Source organism: Podarcis gaigeae, assembly GCF_964106915.1.
Source record: "Podarcis gaigeae genome assembly, chromosome: 9".
Lineage (NCBI taxonomy): Eukaryota > Metazoa > Chordata > Lepidosauria > Squamata > Lacertidae > Podarcis > Podarcis gaigeae.
Window position 1 is genome coordinate 24,914,296 of NC_139685.1, and position 22,388 is coordinate 24,936,683.

The 22,388-nt window shown below is 41.9% G+C and overlaps 1 protein-coding gene across 1 annotated transcript in view; it reads left to right on the forward strand.

The window, feature by feature from the left end:
* The window catches only part of SGCZ (sarcoglycan zeta), a gene marked incomplete at its 3' end in the record, with an annotated part of 537,140 nt that overhangs the window by 421,897 nt on the left and 92,855 nt on the right, over window positions 1-22,388 (forward strand). The gene's annotated exons all lie outside the window — the stretch shown is intronic.

Genomic DNA, 22,388 nt, shown 5'->3' on the forward strand with positions numbered 1-22,388 from the left:
CCATTACAGAAAAACAAGAGACATTATAAATTCTGCAGAGCAAGCCAGCTATTACAATTCTGTCAGGTGGCAATAGAGTTCTTAAAGCTATATTTTTAGAAGATCTTGTGTTTTGCTTTCTTCGGTTCAGGAGTTCTTTCTAGCATGCCAATGCTAACCAGTAATCAAGGAGTGAAGCAAAAATGTTTTGAGTCAATGAAGTGTAGGGAAATTTAATATACATTGCTGCTCCAAAGTTGTCAGGAATGAAGAGCTATTTAAAAACTTGTCAGTCCCAAGAAAGGCTACAATAAGCACTGATTTAAACGCCCGCTGAAGTTGTGTACATTTTATAAATTGCTGTCCTAGGCACCAGCCAGGGAAGGCAGACGTCTGAAAGTTACTTTTAATTGACAAAAGTACACAGAAATTCCCACGGTCCTGTCGCCCCCACTTCTAGGCCCCAAGCAGCTGTTCCCAGGTGTTCATCCTGCAGAGCGCTTGCAGCAACAATGGGACCACACAAACCCAGGTTGTCTTCTCCTACATGGAAACTATCACTGCTCTTCTTTCTTCAAGCCCCTCCTTGTTCCAGTAGACACTGGGGCAGGGGGTGGTGTGGATTCAACCGGCCTGTCCCTCACCTGAACAGCCTCTTCCTCTGACACATCGTGCACACCATCTCCCAGCTCTGGCCATTCCTCTTCCGCCGAACCTCACAGCCTGTGCCAAATTCCATAAATCACTGCCCTGCTCTCAAAAGTCAATCCCCAGGCTTCCCGCTTCTGTCACATACCCATCAGAGCCCTGCCAGACCCTGATATCTGCCCCCATCTAATGATATGCTGGGAAGTCTGCCGTTTCCTCATTCAGGGCCATGTTTCTTAACGTGTGACTTGCACAGGGACAGTGTATTAGAATTATGTCTCCAGTGTAATAAGCAGTCCACTGGTGGCCCCATCCGCTCTGAATCAATCCTGATTCAGATTGCACTGCCATGCCCCATTGGGTGGGGTGGAATATTGAGAACTTATATAGGTCCGATTTTTGGTAAGCCACTTGGGGAATTGGTTTCAAAGATAGGATAGAAATACCATAGGAAATAGATAAAATGGAAATTTCATGGCTTAGAGACTGGGGTGAAGGAGGGCCTCCATCCTCTTGTCTCATTCCTTTCCACTCTATCTCTTAACAACACAAATCTTCACTACTACTAATACTAATACTAATACCCCCTTCTGAAAGCATTTCTCTGGCTCTCTTTCCTTCCCTCTCCCGTTCCCTGCTCACGTTTGGATGGATAGCTCAATCTGTTTCAGGTCTGTGCCAATTTCACATAATCATGGATTCGTATTAATAAATCCATCCCATCTGGTTTACATATTAATCAACAATTTTTGAAAATTATACAAAACTCTTATTAAATGCATATGTTTGTAATAAATGCCAAATTTAGATACATATTCTAGCACAAAATAATATGAATTTAGAATTTTTGTTTTGTTTCAGTTCATGCATATCTAAGTGTGTGTGTGTGTGTGTATGCATAAGCAAAAAAAAAAAAAGCATTGCAAAATTTGAAGAAGTCCAAAGTCCCAAGAGTAATAATTTTCAGATTTGTGCCATTTTGTCTAGGAAGTACAGATCAGATAAATCAGCATCAGAATGTACAGAAACTGAATTCCTTAAAGGCCTCTACTCTCATGTTGTCTTACTTTCCTCTGCACACGCTGGCGCTGACTGTCCAAATATTTAAGAAGCTTTTCCCCTCCCCGCGCTCAATCTCTCTAGCTCTCTCTCTGTCCTTCCCCCTCCTCACCAGTGTAGAGCTTCACTATTCTCTGTAGCAATTCACGATAGCCAAGGAGAAAGTAAGAGGGACACAGAGTGGCAAATTCATTCTTCTTTGTGGTCTCTGTGTATTCTTATCTATGGGTTCTGTGCTAGCATAAAGCACCCCTGGGAACATTCTAGAGATCTAGCTGGCAACTGGTGCCCACAGGCTCACTAAGGAATGTAAATATCTCCATGTTTAGTTGGGCATTGACCTGAAATCGCCTATGACGTGATAATTTGGGAGATGAGTGTGAACCGAATTTGACATTTCCTGAAATTTACTCAGCAGACTTTTGTAATCGGAGGGCATCGTTGTGGCAAAGAGCAGCAGGTATCACGATAGCCATCTTCGTAGCCTCAATTTTGAGGGCAGACAGAAATAGTTGCCCAGCATCATTCTTTAACTCCTAAGGTGTCCGTTTCTACATCCCCTATTGCTCCTTGCCCCAGGACCTGTGTTAATTTCTAAACCTTCCTCAAAGAAGGCAATGTATGAGTGGCCAAGGAGTGACATAGACAGCCTCCTGCTGCCGCGGTTGTTTCTGTTGCTCATTATGCTTTGGCACCTATGCAAACAATTCCACCTACAGTGATTCCCATACCCAAAAATACAGCCAAGACCAGGCTCGGGAAAGCTAACAACCAATAATAAAACAAGCTGACTGAAAAACAACTTTAAAAACAAGTTTAAAACACAACATTAAAACATTAAAAAGCAATGGGGAAAAAATGACTGAATGGCAATCTTTTTCCATTCAAAATTCTAAAGTGTCTGATGGAACATCTGTGTATGATCACAACTGCACCATACAGCCAAAGCTCTCTTCTCACTTTAACATTCATGGTGTCCCCAAAGAATCCTGGGAACTGTAATTTATTAAGAGTGATAAGATTTGTTAGGTGACGACTTCCCTCACAGTATAACTGACAATTCTCCGAGCGGCTTAACCGTGAATCCCTCTTTCCAGGGAACTCTGGGAAATTTGTGAGGACAATAGGAGTCTCCCAACAACTCTCAGCACCCATAACGAATCCCAGAATGCTTTGGAGGAAGCCATATCTAAAAGTTCTGTAAGAATGCTTTAAATGTATAGTGCATATCAATCAATCAAATCTTTATTACGGTCATAGAACAGCATAAGTAGGGTGGGGTACAATAATTTAAAATCTGTAAAACGTTTTGGAAAGCTACAATTATTAAAACAGAAGGTGTATATATAAAAGACTATAAGAATTTAAAAGAACATTAAATGGATGTGGAAGAGCATAAAAGGCTGTGACTATCAATTTACAAAGCACTCTGATATGGGTGTTCATTAAAACTAATTTGTGGCGCAGGTCATCAGCCGATGAATTTTGACCACTGCTATGCAGAACCATGTTTTATATAATCAACTTTCTATTTTGTTCTGTGTGTCTCGTAATGTTCTTGTGTTGCTATGCCCGATGACTGACGCAAATAAAGTTTCATTCATTCAACCTGGCAACATTGTATGTTGTAGCAGGTTTGGTAGATATGGGACCTAATATATGTGTAGGAGACAGACAGGGGAAAGATGCTTAAAATAAATTTGTTAAACTTTTTAATCATAGTCGGCAAGAATCCAATTGCATCTTAGGGGCTGGAATTGTTATATGCTCTCATACACACCTGGACGCAGGTGGCGCTGTGGGTTAAAGCCTCAGCGCCTAGGACTTGCCGATCGACAGGTCGGCGGTTCGAATCCCTGCAGCGGGGTGCGCTCCCGCTGCTCGGTCCCAGCGCCTGCCAACCTAGCAGTTCGAAAGCACCTCCGGGTGCAAGTAGATAAATAGGGACCGCTTACCAGCGGGAAGGTAAACGGCGTTTCCGTGTGCGGCTCTGGCTCGCCAGAGCAGCGATGTCACGCTGGCCACGTGACCCGGAAGTGTCTCTGGACAGCGCTGGCCCCTGGCCTCTTGAGTGAGATGGGCGCACAACCCCAGAGTCTGTCAAGACTGGCCCGTACGGGCAGGGGTACCTTTACCTTTTTTACCTCATACACACCAGTACATGCTGATGTGCTGGCATGATTGGATTAGGACCTTAGTAAATAGATAATGATGCAAAATGTTTTCTTACACTTCTAAAAAATATATTTTATTTACAATATTTTGCACAATAGTTATGTGCAATATATATTTACAGTATTTATGTATGAAAGAAATATAAAAGATAGCATCAATTAACAACAGTCAGGTTGATGTTTCCTATTAGTTCTGACCATGGAAAAAAAGAAACTATTAGGACATAGATGATTAAAATGGGGGGGGGGGACTATCTAATCATAATTTTTAAGTAAATCGTCAGTAATGAGGTTGCATCAGTGTAGAGAAAATGCAAATACCTAACCTCTGATGTAGTACTTTGCACAATCAAAAGTTTATGGTTGCATAAATGACCTCTATATAATTTATTTCATATTATAGTTACATAAATGAACCTCTGTGTAATTAGATTTCTTTTTTAATAAAAAGAAAAAATACATTTTAATGTGAAATGCAACCCCATGAGTGTAAATCAAAGTGGAAATTAAATTACGGCTAAGGAAAGTGTGCCACTATCATAAGGCATAAAACCTTTTAAATAATTTGACTGCAACTTTACATATTATTTGAGGGCACAGAGCTGAAATACTGAAAGGAGTTGTGTCCTGCAGGTCAAAAGGTGTACAGAGTGGTGAAGAGGCTGAATTTTAGAACCACACAACTACTAGGAAATTTCCCCAGGCTAGCATGTGTATACTCTAATTTACAATTTGGAAGCTGAAAATGCACGTTCCATGTAATCTCCTACTAAGCAGCATAGCTACAGTATGTTAGCCAGAGCCTCTGGGTGTTTAATCATGGTCTGATGTTGAAGCAAGCTCCTACATGTACTCAGGGCTCAATTCTTCCAGGAGAGATTGGAATGAGAGTCTCTCCAGCTTCTACTGCATTTGGTCAACAGGAAAAAAAAATAGTAATTCTGGGCTCACTATGATTGGCATAAATACTAGGAGTGAGATCTTCTTTGCTTGCCTGCTCAACTCAGTCTTCTGCCAGACTTCTGTCAGTGCTGAGGCTTCAGGTTCTATTTATTTAACAGGATTTATTAAATTTCTCTATTGCCTTCCACCCGAGGATCACAGAGAGGTTTACAGTTAGGAGTTCAAGATGGCATACTTGGTTCTCTCCCTCCTTATTTAATGCCCACCAACAACCCTGTGTGTTAGTTTAGGCTGAGAGGTTGTGGTTGGCCCAAGGTCACCGGGCAAGTTTTATGTTTGGGGGTGGGGATTTGAACCCTGGTCTCTTGGGAGGAGGCGTTTCTGGGACTTTTCAGGTCAATTGACAACCCTAACCTTTAAAGGTTGTAAGGGGAAAGGATATGAAACAGAAAAAGCACACAGTTACTCCCTAATATTCTGCTCCCCCCCCCCCCGGCTCTCCTGTGCCCATTAGAGATCCATCTGCTGTGCACCTCAGAGATATTTCTCCCTCTCCTTCACGCTTCTCAAACTATTTATACTCAGTGCCTGTGTTTTTTTTCTGCTATCTCCATTCATATCTTAACTTCTAGCCTCTTGGTCTACATGAACTGTAAACTCTTAAAGTCTGTGGCCTGGTGGGTGAGAATCTAGCCTATGCTTCTAAATTGGCAGAGATTGGCCGGAAGTGTTGCTTAGCAACAGCAGAATAAGCAAGTCCATTGACAAACCTTGGTTAGAAAAATGCATTTTTAATAAAATAAACATGTAATACATCTCATGGGCAGAAGCACCTACCAGATATTATCCTCAACCTAGATCAGCATTGCGTTCTCCAGGACACACAATACAAAAAGTGAAATCTTTCTGGAAAAACCGCCCCAGCAAAACTAATGTAAGACAAATGTACAATGCCTGTTGGAGATTTAACTAATTTAAAATGAAACATTTTTAAAACCCCTTCTACCCCATATTCATCATGGACCACACTCAAATCTTTCTCTGCCAGCTTTCAAATCAATCTGTTCAGCCGTAGAACCATTTCATTGACGCAATGTGATTTACTTGACTCACTTTCAACAATAGGGTCACAATTATCGCATATAAGAAAAAAGTAAGACTGTTGTCACACAACAGTTTGCTTTGCTGTTGACAGTTCTTAGGGGTTTTCAGATAATGAAGATGTTAAGAATTGAATCTAGGACCTTCTGCATCAAAGCATGTGATCCAACACCAAGCTACATTCCTTTCTCTCCCCATTCCCATGAGCCCTGGAAGAAAAAACAAGTTCTGCCCTGAGTTCAGCCAAACCCAGACTTAAATAAAGGTGATTGTGGTGCAACAGGAGAGAGAAGTGATTTATGTTTATATCCAATGCTTCATTATAAATAGGTGCCAATATAGGTAAAAATAACATACAGTGGTACCTTGGTTTACAAACTTAATCCGTTCTGGAAATCTGTTCTTAAACCAATGCGTTTTTAAACCAAGGCATGTTTTACCATAGCAGTGGGGGACTCAATTTACAAATGGAACACACTCAACAGGAAGCAAAACATGTTCTTATTCCAAGGCAAAGTTCACAAACCAAAACACCTACTTCTGGGATTGCAGCATAATTAATCCAAGTTGTTCATAAACTAAACTGTTCTTAAACCAAGGTACCAGGGTATATATATATTTGTCTTTGGTCAGCTAAAATCTGTGAAGGGAGCAAATATATATATCTATATCTATATATCTGCTGTTTTGCAACTGTGGTCATACATTTTCTATGTCATCTTTTGCACTCCTTTGAAGTCACAGCAAGCTAAAAAAAGAAAGAAAGAATATGCTCACATATAACCGTATTTTTGCCTTCTTAATTTTTTATTCCCAGAAAAGTGTTTTTCAGGTTGCATTTTTATGAGTCTAAAGCTAGAGTTCCTCCCGACCTAGCAGTTCAAAAGCACGTCAAAGTGCAAGTAGATAAATAGGTACCACTCTGGCGGGAAGGTAAACAGTGTTTCCATGCGCTGCTCTGGTTCGCCAGAAGCGGCTTAGTCATGCTGGCCACATGACCCGGAAGCTGTATGCCAGCTCCCTCGGCCAGTAAAGCGAGATGAGCGCCGTAACCCCAGAGTCGGCCACGACTGGACCTAATGGCCAGGGTGCCTTTACTTTTACCTCATTGGTTTTCATGGGATGCACGGGCCTTGGTAAACTGCAGGAATAAATTTCTCTGAAGGCCACAGATCACATAATTTTCTCTCAATAATCTGAAAACAAATATATGGATTATAAAGTACAAAAGTGTTAGTTGGTAATAATGTAGTTCCTCATCCTCTTGGGCTTAGTCTACAATGGCTTCATAACCTTTTTTTTTTAAAGACATTTGGGGCCTACTGTCATTCTTGCTGCTATTATTTTTACCTATTTCCTCTCCCCTCCAGCTTCTTTAACTAATTCCATACACCTGGGACTTTGTGAAATACAGTACATTCTAGTAAACCCAAAGCTTTCCTAGCGCAACACATGATCTAGTAGAAAGAAAATTTATTGTGAGCCTTTTCTAGAGGAGCTTCCTATTATTAGAAGCCTGTGAATTTGGAGGCGCTTCAGTCTGTGTTAAGCTTGTGTTTGTCTCCTTGCATGCTGTGAATTAGAATGATGTTATGCTGAAAGTCCCATTTATATTACCAAAGGGCTCGCAGTGCTGTATATTGCGGGTCCCTATCTGCTAAGGCAGTGGAAGAAAAACATTAGCCAAAGAAGCCAAAGCAAAATTCAATTTAATTAATGTGGCACAAAGCATAATAATAATAATAATTTATTATTTGTACCCCGCCCATCTGGCTGGGTTTTCCCCGCCACTCTGGGAGGCTTCTACAGAGACCAAAAATACACTAAAATGTCACACATTAAAAACTTCCCTGAACAGGGCTGCCTTAAGATGTCTTCTGAATGTCAGATAGTCGTTTTGACATCTGATGGGAGGGCATTCCACAGGGCGGGCTCCACTACCGAGAAGGCCCTCTGCCTGGTTCCCTGTAGCTTTGCTTCTCGCAATGAGGGAACCGCCAGAAGGCACTCGGCACTGGACCTCAGCGTCCGGGCAGAACGATGGGGGTGGAATTGCTCCTTCAGGTATCCTGGGCCGAGGCCGTTTAGGGCATTTTAGCATGTTCTCCTTCATGGAGAGCACATGTTGAGGTGGGGGCTAGCAAGACACCCCACTGTTGCTGGGTGGGAAAGAGTTTGGCCACCATTAGCAGAGAGCTGGCTGTTGCTGGGGAGACTTATATGTTGCCATTTTTTGATTGACAGCCCTAGTCGTTAAATGCCCTGCACGCAGCGTTGAGCTTCCTCTTTTCGCTGCGTGCATCGGATCACTCGCCCTCCCTATTTTAGGCTGTTTGCTTGACCTTGCTATGCCTGTCATGGGGTTGTCTGCTATTGGGGCAGGGGCCCGGTAGGAATTTTGTCCATTTGGCTGATTGGCAGGTGCCATTTGGTTTTTGCCTACTGCGTAGCAAATCGTCACAACTTGTAAGGTTGCAGTTAGGCATTGGTTTGGGAATTGGTTGGTGGAGGAGTATGGATTTGGCTGTGCCTGCCCCTCCAAAAGTGCTGCTGCTGCAAGGGTTTTCCGTTAGAGGAAACCCAGGGGCTCGCTGTGCTTTTGTCCGAACCCTCTGGCAAGGGGCTAGGGCCACGCAAGAGCCCCTGGGAGCATTCTGGGGAGCGGTGAGGCATGGTTCCCAGTACTGTCTCTCTCCCCAGGTGACTTACCCTTTCTGACTTCACGGGGGGGGGGGGCGAATGTCAGAGCTGTCCCCGTGCGGGGTCAGTTAGTCGCTACCAATGCCTAAGCAACCACTCACATTGCTGTATTTTTAATAAAGTTGTGGCCAAAATTATGCCAAAAAACCTTAAACTAAAATAATGTGTCACTTGTGTCTTGGAGACCTCAACACGCAAATGATTGTGACTTTCATTTTCCAACATTGTTTCTAAAAATGAACCTGAGAATCCGGTTTTGAAACCACCTAGTTAAAACACACACAGGAGGTCATGAAGCAAACTGGGGGAAGGTGTTTCACATAGTAGTTTCTTCGCACCCCTCTGGGCACTACATAAGCTGTTTTGTGTTTTGGCACAGAGGGTGGGGGCTTAGGCAATAACCCTCCATGTGTAAATGTCAGCATTCAGCATTTTCTACAACTGGGATATGCATTGTGGCATATATACACTCTGACACAATATGGCTTAGACACTGTTTTGCTATAAGCACCTGAATTCTCCCTATTTGAAACCCTGCAAAGCTCAGTGGCCTGTTTAAAGCCAGTCTGCTCAAGTAAAACTAGCCAATCTAAAGGGGGAAAAAGAAAGATGCTGTGAAATTCTGGCATCCTGTTGTGTCTCCTATATGAATTAGCATATGCACAACTCTTGCTAATTTTAGTAGTGACTGAGTTTGACTAGCAAAAGTAATGTATCAGAAAATGATTCTCTGGCACATCCAAATACAAAAATCCCAAAGCAGTGCTAAAAATAAGGCTGCGTGGTCTTTATTGCTTATCTGCTTACCTTTTTTCCTTTTTTTCTTTTTTTGCATTCATCTGTTTACTTTGTTCCTTTGATTATACAATAGTACAATGATTGATGAAACCGATTCCCCACCCCCACCCAAAGATTTATTGCTTGCGTAGGGAAAATATATCACTTAAATTACATATAACTGAAAAATGGAATCTTTCCAATCTGGCTTATCAACAGCAATTTGTATTGTAATAGTATAATGAGAGGAGTTGCTTTGTTCACTGATTGTAAAGAAGATGTTTGGAAGGTGTCCAGAATATGCTTCTAATGCTCAGGAAATCCATCTTAATTAGTTTTATCTCATCATTCAGGGTGCTTCCACTATACTGACAAAGTATTTGCTTTGTGTACACTGTATTTCCAAGGGCAGGCAGATATTATACATGCCACCCCAATCTCTGAGCAGTTTGAGAGTCAAGGGGTTCCATGAGCTTTCAAGCAGAAATTGAGCATCTCTCTCTCTCTCTCTCTCTCTCTCTCTCTCTCTCTCTCTCTCTCTCTCTCTGCTTGCTGCTTTCCTTCTAGCTCACATCCACTGCTCTAGACTCTAGACTCTGGCTTTGTCCTTCTAATGATCTGAGAGTTGAAGGAAGGGCCCCACCCATTTGCCATCTCACACAGAGCCTCCCTTTGCTTTGCTTCCCTTAATGGCCCATCACCCAGGCGATCACCTCATCAGGAAGCTAGCCTGGCTTATATTTTAACACCTGTTGGATCCAGGCGTTAGAGGGGTCTGGCATCCAGTTTAAGACACACCAAACTCATAACTACACACGCGTGCACACACACACACACACACACACACAAACAGACACACCAATCCTAGTGTTTTTTGTTGATACCTAGGGTTACATCTGTAGGGTTGTTTGATTGAATGTGTTGTTTGATTTTATGTTCATAAAATTATGTTCATTTTATGCCCATTTTTAATGCGCATTTTGTTGTTGCCAAGGGGACAATGCTTCTTTTAAGAATCAGAGCACAATGAACACAGAAATGGGATGAAGGCTAAAGATTTTATTAAATAGCAAGAGAAAGTTTCAAAGCATTGGCATTATCTTACTCCCTTATGGTCTATAGTTGATGAGAGTCCTGCCAACAGCAGCTGTGATCCCTGAAGATGGAGCTGGAGCTGTGGTCTGCGCACGCCACTTTCTGCTGTCCAGCCTGTGCAGAGGTTCTCATGAACAGATGTGTTATTGGTTCTTATTCCCATCAAAGTGACTCTTGCAGCTACATAAGCCACAGCTGGTGTTCGCTTGACATATCAGTTTCCCATCAGAATGAAAGACTAGCTAGTACTTGGCAGGTAGTCAGCACAGATAACTTCCAAGGAGCCCTCCTTACTCCAAATGCCATTCTCACACAGTGACATCTCAACAAAACTAGATGTGAGAACTAACTAGGGAATAATCATTGAGAGGAGCAATTGCTGAGCGCCACACCTCTCTCAATGAGAGCCAGTGTGGTCTAGTGGTTAAGAGCGATAGACTCCTAATCCTGGGGAACCAGGTTCGCATCTCCGCTCCTCCACACGCAGCTGCTGGGTGACCTTGGGCTAGTCTCCTTGCATGCTGTGTCTAGTCTCTCAGCTCCACTTACCTCACAGAGTGTTTGTTGTGGGGGAGAAAGGGAAAGAAGAATGTTAGCCACTTTGAGACTCCTTGAGGTAGTGATAAAGCAGGATATCAAATCCAAACTCTTCTTCTTCTTCTTCTTCTTCTTCTCCTTAATATAACAAAAGTCTTCCGTAAAACAGCAATACAATATTCTGGGAGACAGATTCTGCTCTTGAGCAGGTCTAGCAAGTGGCAGCAAGAGAAAGACTTTTTCATTGGCAGTGCCAACTGTGGAATTTGTTGCTTGGGGGTATTTATCTGGATGTTTTAGATCTGAGGAAATGTGGAGGCTCTGCTTCCACAACAGGCTTCCTTGCATACAAAGGAATTTCCTCTTCCCCTCCTGTTTCCCCCCAGCAGCACCCTTCTCACCCTCAAAATCAGCTCTGCAGGACTGGGTTGTTGTTGTGTTTTTTTTCTGGGATGGGGGGGGCAGAAGGAGAGGAAATGGAAGCTCTGTTATCAATTTGCATTGTGAATTTCTGCGCTGGTGAAGGGTGATGTGCAAATGCTGCCAATAAATAAATGTAATATTGTTGGGTGTACTTCAAATGGTCGGAGTCCTCAGCTTGAGAGGCAAACTAGCAATGCACTTCCTGCTAAATTCTCACTCTTATCAGCAGCACTCATATGCTCAGGCAGTACCTGAGATCATTGGTCTTGAACAATTTAGCAGACTCTGCGTTCTCATCCTGTACTTACATCTTTTATGCACAGAAAGTGAGGCATAATAATATCATGTGCACTTCAGGCAATCTTGTGAGATAGTTGGATAATTCGTGTGTAGTGTAAAATCAATGATAGAGTGACTTTGGATAGGTCTTTTGTGGATAACAAGAGTGGAGGAAATTAGGCCTCTTATTTTTCTAGTACATCTCAAACAGACCAACACCACCTTCCATCCATGTTAGAGTCTATAACAAAAGAACTTTTATTTAGCTTTCCTGCTCTTCTTTTTTTTTTTTTAATAGGGTGGAGTGAACTTATTGATTCCTCTGGTGGCCTCAGAGAATGCATTCCCTTCACCTATAAAGTTCAAAGACCATTATCTCCATTTGAGTGTTCTGAGGGCTTCCTGTGCTGGAAAAATCTAGACCTAAAACAAATATTCACCACAAAAGTTAGAAAGATCAATACATGAGCCAATGATGCATAGCCAATTCATTTATTACATGTCCTGGTAAATATTTAAAATTCAAATACAGTATTTTGAATATCAGTTTAGAATGTTTGCCTTATTACTTTGATATTTGAGTTGCCTCGGCAAGATTAGATCTCCCCAACATCTTAAGGCCTGAAAAGAACACTCTGTCCTGCTGAAGGAAGAAAACAAAAAAGGAGATTGACTAGGCATGCATCTCTATAAAATAATGCATTGAGAGAGAGAGAGAGAGAGAGAGAGAGAGAGAGAGAGAGAGAGAGAGAGAGAGAGAGGTTTTTCTCCTCTCATAATACTAGAACTCATGGAGATCCAATGAAGCTGAATGTTGAAAGACTCAGGACAGATTAACAAAATAATTGCTTCACACAGTGCATAAATTACAGAACTTGTTCCCACAAAAAGTAGCAATAGCTACTAAGTAAGTCCCCCCCCCCCTTTGAATTGTATGGTTTTATTTAGTTTTAGGAGGTATCACTGAGTAGTTCCATACACACATATCTTTTCTAAATTACTGTACCTCAACATAATTCCTAATAAGAGGATCAAATCATATCACCTAATGATGCCTTGATGTGCTTTTCTGGTTCTGTGATTAAATTGGACCTTTGTCCATAAAATCCATATCAGTCAACCATTTTTTTTTTCTGGTTAGCCTTCAGGATTTTATTAATGCTGTAAAAAACAAAGTCATCTATCCCGTATTATTCTATCTCTCAACTTGATAGGGCACCACTGTAATGAGTTGGTTCATTGTCAATGAACACTATATAATGTTGTCTTAATCACAGACTCTGCCAGTGGGGACCACTCATTCATACTTTTACTGGAGCCTGTATCATATCTGCCATGAAATTAAGTTGGCTGAGCTCCACAGATCTTGATGATTCATGGTGTTGCCCTTGATTTTCTGTACTTCACTGCAGCTTTTCTGAGGTCATCCATTTGCAAAACTGTACCTTTTGAGCACATCATTTTTTGTGTGTGTGACACGGTGTCACTCATTTTATGAGTTCAGAGTCATTGGTCCTTTGAACAGATGTCTGAGTATTTTACTGGAAATGGTGGGATATTATTACCCAAGAAGTTCATTTGAACTGAAAAACCTCCAGGGTAATTATCAGGGATCTGCTATCATTTTCTATAGTGGATGGAAGAACAGAATAACTAAGGTAGAAGCAAGGGGTTGTGAAAACCCCTTTTCCAAGTTGTGAAGTGACATAAAACCATTTCTTAATGTTTATTTAAGCCATTATGCTAACGGTTCTATATTTCATAAAAATGTAAAAGTGCATTCTATTGCAATCACTTTAATTGATTGAAGTGTATGATTGCTTGTGTTGTGTGTGTGTGGTGCCCGCTACAGTTTCTCCTGTTTGCAAATGTGCCCATGGTCCAAAAATATTAGCAACCCCAAACCTAACAGGACAGGTTCAGAATGCAACCAAGATTTGACATGCCACGTTGCGAATATGTAGGGCATATTTTCTTTTGACGTGAGGCTGCAACTAATCCATACTTACTATATGTACTCCAGACTTAACTACAGTGGTACCTTGGGTTACATACGCTTCAGGTTACATACACTTCATCTTACATACACTTCAGGTTACAGACTCTGCTAACCCAGAAATAGTACCTTGGGTTAAGAACTTTGCTTCAGGATGAGAACAGAAATCATGCTCCGGTGGTGCGGCAGCAGCGGGAGGCCCCATTAGCTAAAGTGGTGCTTCAGGTTCAGAACAGTTTCAGGCTAAGAACGGAGCTCCGGAACAAATTAAGTACTTAACCCAAGGTACCACTATAATGCCAAAATCCTGAAGAAAAAAGCATTATTGTATCCTGTGTATTTTATAAAAGGATATTTCACCAGCACTTTAAATATATACATAAGGAAAGAAAGGGAAGAAAGGGTGACATAGGAATTAAAGATTGCTAAACTTGCAATCTTTTTTAAAAAACAGCAGCCATTTTGGGGATCATTTGCATAATACGTTTGTTTTCTTTTATTATTATTAGCCACCTTTTCCCCTGACAGGGACTCAAGGGGGCTTACAGATAAAATAAGAACAGCTAAAAAAAAATAGAAAACATGTTCTTATAACGTTCAATACAATCACAGAAATCCCTGCTATTGACTCTACATTACTTTTGCCCATTCACAAAATGATATATCACTAGACTAAAGCATTACATAGTTTCAGGAACATTTAACATCTTGGTGGTTGAATTAGGGGATGTGTTCATGTCCAGTGTTCCATTTCATTGCTGTCCCATGGCTTGGATCAACTGCACATTCCATTCTCCCCTACATTCTGCTTTAACTTTCTATATTTCCTTTCAGAACTGATGCACCCTTCATTTATAGCAGTTTTCAGTTCACATCTTTCTTCCCTGCTGGTCACGAATTGACACTAGTGCATGTAAGCATCTGAGGACAGTTCAGTTCAGAAATAAAAAATGGAAGAATGGTGGCTTGCTAGTGCATTGGTGCTGCTCCACATTTGGAGTCCCCAAATACCTGCGATAAATTTATATTTGGGAGAATTTCATAAGCATCCCTACTTTTAAATTGCAAAGGCAGGGGAAAGAGTGCCATCTCTGCTTTTGATGTATAGCTGGAACAAATAATTTTTCTAGATGTGGAACAAACATTAAATCAATACCACTGAGATTGGTTGTATCTATTTTCTTGACACTGCTCCTGGTGCCAAATGAGTTAAATCTCTCCTTAAGCATCAAGGATATACCATTTAGTTGTACAGATTTCTGCAGAGTCCAATTAAGTACCAAACGTTAAAGGGGGGAAGAAAGGAGTTCCTAGTACTTGTGTCATCACCTTAAAAAACAAAACAAAAAGAGGCATGGACATTCTGGACTGTTAATTAGCTAACCTGATGAACTGAGACAGCTAAAAATGATACTCACTTAATCAACATTTCTCTATTGAGCTGGCATCCCTGGAAGCTATGGCTTTACTGAGCAGTTAAGCATTTTCCAAAAGAAATAAATCTGCTTTGAAAACTATACTTTTAAAAAGTAATGAAAAGTAAAGAGTGATTTGAGACCATGTCCTATTTGTTTCCAGTCTTTCCATCCAATTTCTCTGTCTCCCTGATTTTATAGTCAGCAACAGAGTATGTTTAGACCTCACTGGGCTGCTTTTGAGTGAGTTTCTACACTTAACCCTTCCTTCCTTCCTTCACTCCCTCCCTCTTTTCTTTCTTTCTTTCTTTCTTTCTTTCTTTCTTTCTTTCTTTCTTTCTTGCGGTTCCCTCAGAGCCCACCCTCCCATTAGGCTGGGTGAGGCAGCCACCTCAGGCAACATCCCCCCAAGGCACATCACCCCAGTTCCAACACCCAGCTTTCCTCCTGGTCTCCCCAGTCCTTAGGGGCAGAGAAGGACTGGTGGCAAAGCTCTGCTGAATACTTCCCCTCCTGCCTATTCAGCAAGAAGGGAAACATTCCAAAATGCCTCTGGCCACCCCCGGGTTCCCTCAAGCCTCCTCATTTTTCCTGCAATGCTATTTTAGCTACATAAGGCTTGCCACATAGATAATTGAGTTGGGTGTTATGGTCTCTCCTTTAATTTACATTTGGTGCTATTGCCCTGCTTCCTAAATTATGGACACTAATATGCCATTTAAAAAAGAAAACTGTTAAGGCTGTGTACACACTATACCTTTGAATTATCTGTTCTTACATGGCCTGCCCAGCACAGTGGCACACAGTTTACACTGTGAACTTCATGACCCAGGATTTAGCCCATATCTCCTGGGCCCTAGTCCAATTAATATATCTCCACCTTATTCCACATTTGGGGAAAGAAGACAGCAGTTAATAAGCTTAGGGAAGGGAATAATATTTTCCAGTAGGCCTGGAAATTTATGTGGTCGCAGTCCTGTACATATTAGGGCGCAAACCCTAATGTATGGTGTCTTTGGTACCAACCCACAACTGAAATTGTGGCAAGGTGTTAAGTGTCCATGGTATTTTGTAGGGGGAGAAGGGTAAGGAGAAAACACTCCTGTGACCTCATTGGCCATGCCCACATGAATCCTTAGCAGCCAGATCTAATGGACACCAGCCGACACTACCCAGTAGTATTAATAATAAATAATAATAAATTTTATTTATACCCCGCCCTCCTCAGCCAAGACCGGGCTCAGGGCGGCTAACAACCAATAATAAAAACAAATTGATTGAAATGCAACTTAAAAAACAAGATTAAAATACAACATTAAAACATTAAAATGCAGCCTCATCACAGGAGGAGAAAGGAAAAAAGAAAGAGGGGGAGGGAATCAAATTGATTCCAAGCCAAAGGCCAGGTGGAACAACTCTGTCTTACAGGCCCTGCGGAAAGAAATCAGATCCTGCAGGGCCCTGGTCTCATGAGACAGAGCGTTCCTCCAGGCCAGAGCCAATGTTGAAAAGGCCCTGACTCTGGTTGAGGCTAATCTAACTTCCTTAGGGGCCCGGGACCTCTAAGGTGTTGCTGTTTATGGACCTAAAGGTCCTCCCTGGGGCATACCAGGAAAGGTGGTCCCATAGGTACGAGGGTCCTAGGCTGTGAAGTTGAGGGTTGGGTTGAAGCTGAGAGATGACGACAACCTTGCAGTGTTGCCCATTGCTTTTATCTCCACATTGCAGGTAGACTTGAGAGAGTGGTATACAATGGTTTTGCAGTGAAGTATAAAATTGTAGAGTTAGAAGGGACCACGAGGATTATGATGTCCAACCCCCTTCAATTAAGGAATACTTCACCCAACTTGGGGCTCAAGCCTGAGATTAAGAGTCTCATATTCTGGAGACTAAATAGTATTATCTGTAGCAGGAAGAGAGGGGTTTGCTGAGAATGAGTAGCTTGCAGCAGCCTTGGAATGCAGTCTACTGCTCATATTGTAAGTCTGAAGTCAGCCTGAAACTGGTCTGGATTGCCAGTCAATAATTCTCTATTCATTGTCCCACCCCCAAAATCTCCTTCCAGGCAAATCAAGCGTATCAATTTTCTGCAGAAGCTTCATGTTCCCTTGACGTACATGCAGATTGGTTGCACTTTCAAATGTTAAAAAACAAAAGCAGAGGATAATAGATGCACATGAGGGAAGAGCAGGGTCTTCCTGTTCTTAATGGGCAGGATTCCCAACAACAACAACAACAACCCATCTTAGCCACAGGCTTAGGTAACTCATACACGCCAGGGATACTTGTTTTATATATATGTGTAGCTTAAGGCAATTTGAGTCTTTAAAGTCTGCATTCATGTTGGCGAGTCAATTCATGCTAGATGTTTGAGCAATTTTAAGTACAGTGGTACCTTGGGTTACAGATGTTTCAGGTTAAAGACTCCGCTAACCCAGAAATAGTACCTCTGGTTAAGAATTTTGCTTCAGGACGACAACAGAAATTGTGCGGCAGTGGCAGCAGGAGGCCCCATTAGCTAAAGTGGTACCTCAGGTTAAGAACAGTTTTGGGTTACGAACAGACCTCCAGAACAAATTAAGTTCTTAACAAGAGGTACCACTGTATTCAGAGCTGCTGTTGCTATCCGCAATATTTGCTCATTCCAGCTACAGTGGCGTGAGTTGGGTGTTCCTGAAAAGCAAGCTCTGGGATTGTAAGCCATTTTGTACATATAATTAACTACTTAATACTTAAGTCTTAGCATTTTGCTTGCTGGCAGGCAGCATTAAAGAAATAAAAATACACAGAGGAGGAAAAACCTTGTTTTCTTTATTGGATGCCATGCCTATCAAACTCCCCTCAGAACAACTCTGGCATGGCAGCTCATATCTGAATGGCAGAAACAACCCTTATCTGCTTGTTGTTGATACAGAATTAAGGAGAAAATGGCAATAATCAAAAGTATATTGGGAAAAGATGCTGAATTGACCTGGTACTGGATAAATGCAGATGTCTGGAGGGACCCTTGATAACCTGCATCATCTTGCCTGATAGTAAGGAGACTTTTACCATGCATCACTCATTAATGTGTTGCAAAATACATGGCAGACCATTTGGTATAATGGCTTCCTTTATCCACCCATGTGATCCAGTTACTCCTTGGTGAGCAAATTCCATCAGGGGTAGCTTGGTTGTCTTTATGGACTGCTTGTTAAAAATACTCAGGTGAATCCATGGTTTAATCCCTAGAAAAGATCAACTAGAGTGCAATTTGTTGTTTAGTCATTTAGTCGTGTCCGACTCTTCAAGACCCCATGGACCAGAGCACGCCAGGCACTCCTGTCTTCCACTGCCTCCCGCAGTTTGGTCAAACTCATGTTGGCAGCTTCGAGAACAGTGTCCAACCATCTCGTCCTTTGTCGTCCCCTTCTCCTTGTGCCCTCAAACTTTCCCAGTCACTGCCTTGTTGTGGTGAAGGGGCTTGAATAACTCAGAGAAGCTATGAGCTATGCCATGCAGGGCCACCCAAGACGGACAGGTAATAGTGGACCAAATTTTTTTTGACCAAACATGATCCACCTGGAGCTGGAACTGGCAAGCCACTCCAGTATCCCTGGCAAGAAAATTCCATGGACAAAGACAACAGAGTACAATTAGCAAATCATAAAATGGGGGGGCAGGAGAGAGAGGAGTGAATAAACTGTTTGGATATGTGCATCTAATGTACAAAATGAATGCATCTCAAAGGAATTTGTGGGCAAGTCGTCTAGGGCAAATTTGGAGGCCACATATGTTTAAAGACTTATGGTCTGCTGCATAGTGGATGTAAAACATGTTGGCTGATGCCCTTTCCCCTCTTTGTGGGCTCTGTTAAGCAACTCCTATGGACAGGCCACTTTTAATATTTAGGTTTAGGTGGGGTGCTATTATGCTGATATATTTTCTGTCATCTGCTTTATTTGATATTATGGAACTGTACTAATATGAATTAATGCTTCTCTCAAAGTGCCTATTGAAATGCACAGCTGATACTGTTTCTCATTTGAAGATAAAGGTATAGGTGTTACAAATGTTCGTTTCTGGGGCTTCCTGTTAATTAGCGTGAAAATATACATGCCTCCAGACTCTCTGAGAATCTAGTGGAAATTAGTTGATGAGTTCATGTGGAGCAAAAGTAGACCTAGAATGAAAGCCTCTACAATCAAGAGACTCATAAATAAGAATGGGGATTGGGGGGGGGGGGGACACACACAGGGACAAAATGTAGGTCTTTATTATTCACTTCAGATAAGGCCTAGTTCTCCTCTCTGTCTTTTTAGAATATGCTTTACTGAGATTAAAAAAAAGTAACAAACAAGCTTAACCAAAAGGAAGAAAGAATGTAGTGAAATTTGTTACATCATATCACACAATACAGTGGTACCTCGGGTTACAGACACTTCAGTTTACAGACTCCACTAACCCAGAAATAGTACCTCGGGTTAAGAACTTTGCTTCAGGATGAGAACAGAACCTTCCCGTCACCCCATCATACAACTACCACTTAATCTATCTAGCATACTATGTATTTTCATTTTCTTTTATTAATTTTCATCAATATTATATTCTCTTATGATTTTCACACCACAGAAATCATACAAACCCTGCCACTGACGTCATGTTATTACAGTAATCCTTAAGGTATTTTTCACACATGTCCCATTTCCTAATAAATGTTTGATCAGTAAGCCGTCTCAGTTTTTCTGTAATTTTTGCCAATTTGGCATATTCCAGCAATTTACCTTGCCACTCCAGCTTTGTTAGGGTTCTCTCTCCTTTCCAATTTGTGGCGATTAATATTCTTGCAGCTACCATAGCATACAATAATATTTCTCTCACACTTTTAGGCCTAGTTCTTCTCATGGAGGTGGCGGACCAGTCTTTGGGCTTCACCATTACAGACAGTAGACAGGAGCTCATGTAAACAGTGGCATAGCGTGGGGGTGCAGGGGGGGGCTGGCCGCACCGGGCGCAACATCCGGGGGGGCGCTTGCACTCGCAGCTCTCTGCCCCTACTAAAATCCACGGGTTAGGGTGCGCAAATTACTTGCCTTGCCCCGGGTGCTGACAACCCACGCTATGCCACTGCATGTAAATAAGAATTCCTCCATATAAAAATGAAAATAAATCTGTATGTAGAAAGCTAGATGTCAGTAGGCTACATCCAACTATGGAAAAGTCAGAGGGGGGAAGTCCAAAGGACACATAGAGACGCCTGGAGGCTTTCCCACCTTTGCCATACAGAAACATTCAGCCATGTGAACTAGGCGTAAGACTCGAGACTTGGGTTCAGTTGGCCCATGGATAAATTCTGGAAACTCCTGGAAAAAATGGAAGTGGTGGAGGGTTAGTAACAGCAAGCATATACTTCAGATGGTACAGATCTTTGTCCCATTCCTAAGCTTACCAGATGAGTGCCGAAGTAGGATATCTGTAATTATCCAGAGTCCTAGCATTATGCAAGGACTGCAAAGTGGTAGTGATTTTGTAACAAATGTATCTTGTGGATAAGCTTGCAAACAAAATGAAATGGGTTCCTAGTTTAAGATGTATGTTTTAAATGGAAGTCTGCATCTCACTGTGAAAAAGGGGATTTAATTAGCCCTATGTGACCTCTTTTGTTATAATATTATGGGGCAGCATATTGAATACCCTGCTCACTATTACTCCCTCAGACGAAATTGAATCCTAATCTAATTAACTTTTTTATTTTTTTTATTTGGTCAAAGGGCACTTATAATAAGAAACAGCTTTTACTTTTCACAGAAAGCTGCTGCACTGCTCCTCATATAAATAAATGGACAATGAAAGATATAAGATTAGAAAGTTGCCCTGCTGGTCCACATTGCACTCTGTTACTAATCACCTGGAGGTAAAAGATTTGATTAGTTCTTTAAGATCATGTCCATGACAAAATTTCACTAATAAAATTATTATCATACTTATGGACTGGGATGGGAGTCAGTCAGCTCAGGGAATATGCCTACAGACCCCCCCAAATGTCCCTATTTTCCAGTGACATTCCTGGATTTACAGAAGCAATCCTGGTTTCTGATTTGATGCTGGAATGTCCCACTTTTCCTGAGGACATCCCTATTTTCAGTGGAGAAATGTTGGAGGGTTTGGCATTATCCAACCTCCAAACCATCTAAAGGCAGCCCTGTATGGGGAAGTTTATTAATGTTTCATGTTCTATTATGTTTTATATATGCTGGAAGCCGCTCAGAGTGGCTGGACAACCCAGCCAAATGGGTGGAGTATAAATGGTAAAATGATGATGATGGTGGTGATGATGATGGAGGAATAGGGTGTCCCTATTTTCATTGGCGAAATGTTGGAGGGTATGTGGGATCAAGACCATCCAAACTGTGCCATAAACCAAAAATGGGAACAAATAAACAGCACTCAGAGTGAATTTGAGCCATAGACTATAAAACAAACCCATATATATACAGTATGGTGCATGTGTGTGTTTAGATGGAAGAATAATGAGTGATGAACTAAAATTGATGTGGCACTGAAAAGGGCATCTAAAATGGGGAGTGAGATAGGTTTCAGGGAGACAGAGCTTTCCAAAGTTGTTCAGGACAAAACTTACCATTGGCAGATGGGTGACATGGAGGTTTCTTCTTCTGTCTAATGCCCCCCACCCCCCAAGGTCTCTCCTTGGATGACCCTGGAATCAAAGCAGTGCCAAATTGTAGCATCACTTGAAGGAAGATTGCTGGGAGGAAAGTGGTGGCTCCCAGTTGGACTTGATGTAGCATTGATCCAGAGGCATTATGGGAAAGAAGAGTGGGGGCTTCTGTAAGGAGCTCCACCACTGCCTTTCCTTGGCTACTTCTATACAGTGGAACCTTGACTGTCGCACACTTAGAAAGTTGAACGTTTCGGGTTTCGAACGCCGACAACCTGGAAGTGGAAGGGACACAGGTGGCGCTGTGGGTAAAACCTCAATAGGACAATAGGATCCAGAAGCAGCAGTCTGATTGGTCCGCAGGAGCCACCCAATCCAGCTCCAGGTGGAAGTGAATCCGCAACCTGATTGGCCTACAGGAGAATCCCGGAATTAGCCAATCATGTGGGGCCCATTGTGTAAATAATGTATATAAAGCAGACACTTTGGGGGAACTGGCATTCCTCAAAACTATGAGCTGAATAAAGAGCATGAAACCCACACTCGACTCAGAGTATATTTCAGCCCAGCTCCTGTCTTCTGAGGCAGCCACCTCACTCTTCCTAATGGTAGGTTTAGCCATGCCATCTACATTGAAGCTATAG